The following is a 4,089-nucleotide window of genomic DNA, read 5'->3' as shown; positions in this document are numbered from 1 at the left end:
ATGCCTTTAGAATTCTCCTCAGAAAGCACTTTATTTTATTTATTTAATTATTTACTTTTATTTTTTTAAAAGATGACCGGTAAGGGGATCTTAACCCTTGACTTGGTGTTGTCAGCACCACGCTCAGCCAGTGAGCGAACCGGCCATCCCTATATGGGATCCGAACCCGGGGTCTTGGTGTTATCAGCACCGCACTCTACCGAGTGAGCCACGGGCCGGCCCTTCATTTCTTTTTTTATATAATTAAGGTCTTGAAATTACATATGGCTAATGTAAATGGCTTATTCATGGCACGTGGCTTTTCCTTTGCTAGCCTTAGAATCTTGGAGTTAGAAGAGACCTTAGAGTTAGAAGGGACCTTACAGTGACCATCCTATCCTAACTCCTACCCCCTATGCAGGAATCTCTACAGCATCTCTGACATGAATTCATCTGATGTCTGCTTGAACACTTCTAGCAGTGTTTCACAGCTCAACCCAATGCATTTGTTGGCCAGCTCTGATTGTTAGAAAGTTTTTACTTATGTAGTACCAAAATCTGCCCTCCTGTGAGTGCTGCCCACCAGTTTTAGTCCTGCCTTCCTGGGGAACTTTCCTGTCACAGGACAGCCCATCACATATTTATTTATTTATTTATTTATTTTTCCTTTTCGTCTTTTTTACTGACCGGTAACGGGATCACAACCCTCGGTGTCGCGCCCGTACCGGGGACCGGCAATGGGATCGCAACCCTCGGTGTTGCGCCCACACCGCACTCAGCCAGTGAGCGGGAACCGGTCTACACATGGGATCCGAACCCTCGGCAGGAGCGCCGCCGCGCTCCCAAGTGGCATACTCTCCAGTGCGCCACCGGGCCGGCCCCCATCACATATTTAAAGATCATGGGTTTCTCTTCATCTTTGCTTGTACAAGCTAAACACCTTCATTTACTTAAATTGCCTATGATATTTTCCCTCAGTCTCTCTTTGGCCTGGTTACCTTTGACTGTATGAATTCCTGTTTTCCAAAGTCCTTTTAAAATCCAGAGTTGAGCACAATCTCATAAGTGTGAGTCAATGAGCACCTTATACTGTGTGACTCTTATCTCTTAATTTGGACACTGTACTGCAATTTCTATATAGTCTGTATTTTATTAGCAACAACATTGTACTGTTAGCTTGTACTTGGAAACCTCAACTGGGAGCAATTTTGCCTTCCCCAGAAACACTTTGGTTGTCACACTGGGGAGGTGCTACTAGAATCTAGTGAGTAGAGCCTAGAGATGCTGTTAAACATTTTACAATGCACAGGACAACCCCCGACAACAAAGAATTTCCTGGCCCGAAATGTCAATAGTGCTGGGATTGAGAAACCCTGCTCTAGATTATTCTCATGTGTACAGCTGTCAAGTCTTATGTAATTGAATGTGGAGACTGGCACGTAAACCTTAAGAATTTCTCCCTCTTAAGTTTTTCTTGTTGCTTTCAGCCCAATATTTGAGCTTGTAGGGCTTCATTTCAATTCAACAAAAATTTATAAAGCAAGGTGCTGTTGTGCTCTGTGGAGTTGCAGATGACTGTGACAATTTACAATATAGAAATAGAAATACATTTGTACCAGTAATCATAACATCAGGCACAATATGGTAAATGTGAAAGATACAAATATCGCCCCGGGAGGACAGATAAGCTCACTTTTAGCTTCAGGATCAGGGAAGTCTTTGTGGAAGAGGTGGCATTCGAAGTGGTCTTAAAGAGTGTGTCCAATTTAAGAAAAAAAGCAGGGGAAGGTCTTCCTGAGAGATGGGAACATCGTGAACAAAGGAATGGAGGTGGGAAAAAGGCCGTTTCCTATTACAACAGAGGTCAGCACACTTTTTCTCTAAGGGCTAAATAGCAAATGATCTAGGTTTTGCAGGCTATATGGTCTCAGTTGCAGCTACTCAGATCTTCCACTGTAGCATACAAGCAGCCATAAACAATATATAAGTGAATGAGCATGGCTGTGTTCTATTAAAACCTTATTTACAGGGCCAGCCCGGTGGCGCATTGGAGAGTGTGCCGCTTGGGAGTGCGGTGGCGCTCCCGCTGAGGGTTTGGATCCCATGTGGAGACCGGTTCCCGCTCACTGGCTGAGCGCGGTGCGGGCGCAATACCGAGGGTTGCGATCCCGTTGCCGGTCCCCGGTACGGGCGCGACACCGAGGGTTGTGATCCCGTTACCGGTCAGTAAAAAAGACAAAAAGGAAAAAAAAAACAAAAACCTTATTTACAAAAACAAGCAGCAGGCTGAATTTGGCCCACTGGCTGTAGTGTGCCAACCCTTGGATTAGAATATAGGGAATAGTAGGAGATAAGGATGGAAAGTTATCAATGATCCAAACGTGGAAGGCAGTGATAGCATACTAAGGGTTTTCTACTAAATTCTGGAAATAGTGGGAAACCACTGAAGATGTCTGAGTGAAGGGGTAATGTGGTTAGAGTAGCATTTTAGAAAGATTGCTCTGGCAGCAGTGCTAGGTTGGAAGCAGAGGGAAACTGGAGACTTATTGTCTAGTTAGGGGACAGTTGTAGTTTTGGTTTGGTGTTTCACTTAAGTCTGATAAAGGACAGTGGCCTTGTATATGGAAAGAATCAAGAGCTTTTGCAGAGGTGTGAGAGAACTCAGGATGTTATTGGAGTTTGAAGAATGAGTCATGAGTTGGGCATGATTTAAAGGTTTTGAATCATGTTGATTGAAAAGATATATCCATTTTTCCAAGTGTGTTGAGTTTCTATTGTGTTTTAGCACAGCTGATTGATAGAGCTCCAAGTCTAGGTGAAGAGATAAGTAGTTTGAGTCCACTGTGGTAGGTACTTTAACAGTGGCATAAAGTGCTGTGTGCTTGCTCAGGAGAAAGCCGCTAACTCTTCTCCTCTCTCCCCCACCTCCCCCAAACACTGATTCCATTAACAGGAATCAAGAAGACTGGAAGAGGAAAGTGTGATGGGGAAATTGGTGAGTTTGGAGTATACTGAATATATAGTCCTTGGAGAAAAGTAACACGAACAAGTTGAAAGCCCATTGGAATTGTGGATTTGAAGTCAAAGAGATGGCTGGGGATTAGAATTCTGGATCTGTGAAGAGGCAGTTGTTCTAAATGTGGGTAGTTTACTCAAGGGAGAAGGAAGAGTTGGTCTGAGAATTTAAGGGTTGGAAAGAAAGAGGAGCCAGAGTAGATCACAATAGTCCAGGAGATGGGTGGAAGGCAGTGTTGTGAAAGCTGAGGGAAAGTGTCAAGAAGTGTGAATATTCCTATGTGACCCTGCAGAAGGATTGAGGAGCTAAAAAGAAGCCATTAGTTCTGATAGTTGTACAGCTGTTCACATGATGAGAAGATTTTCTTTGGAGCACTGGGAGCCGAAGCCAGATTTTGAGTGATGAAGTGGTGAGTGGTTAATGAAGAAACAGGAGCCAAGAAGTGTTAAGTTTGGTTTTTTGGTTTTTTTTTTTTTAAGTTTGGTAGTTGAAGAAAGAAGAGTGATGAGGCAGTAGTAGCTCAAGGGGTTTGAATCATTTTTTAGCATAGAAAATTTGAAAATGGCTTAGGACCTAAACTTTAGGGCATCCTCAGTTAATGATTATTATGTGAAAGTGTTTCATAAGCAAATGTTTGGGAAACATTAAGTTAAACTAAGACAGAAGTTTTTAACAGGACTTCTCAGAACCTTTGACATGTTAATAACTAAGAAGGAAGGAAATGCAGAATTTTCCAGATGTTTTAAACTTGGGAAACAATTTTCCAGGTCTCATTTCCAGGTATCAGTGTTGTGTGGAACACATGTTGGGAAACGCTCATCTGGGCAGAAGAGAAGATGGTAGAGAGGGAATGATTATGCAATCAGTGATATTAGCTGTGGTTTCCCCACTTTATACTATTTGCAAATTGGTTTATTCTACTTGCAAGCCTGGTGTGCCATTCATGTCTTCACGTTGATAATCACATTGAATAGGACAAAGTCAAGGATATATATATATTTTTTCCTTTTTGTCTTTTTTACTGACCGGTAACGGGATCGCAACCCTCGGTGTCGCGCCCGCACCGGGGACCGGCAACGGGATCGCAACCCTCG

The 4,089-nt window shown here is 43.1% G+C and overlaps 1 protein-coding gene across 4 annotated transcripts in view; it reads left to right on the top strand.

The window, feature by feature from the left end:
* MTF1 (metal-regulatory transcription factor 1) overlaps nucleotides 1–4,089 on the top strand; it is a 50,564-nt gene that overhangs the window by 3,211 nt on the left and 43,264 nt on the right. The window lies entirely within an intron of this gene.

The sequence above is a fragment of the Galeopterus variegatus genome, unplaced genomic scaffold, assembly GCF_000696425.1.
Source record: "Galeopterus variegatus unplaced genomic scaffold, G_variegatus-3.0.2 Scaffold6080, whole genome shotgun sequence".
Taxonomy (NCBI): Eukaryota; Metazoa; Chordata; class Mammalia; order Dermoptera; family Cynocephalidae; genus Galeopterus; species Galeopterus variegatus.
This window is presented reverse-complemented; position numbering and strand designations above follow the sequence as displayed.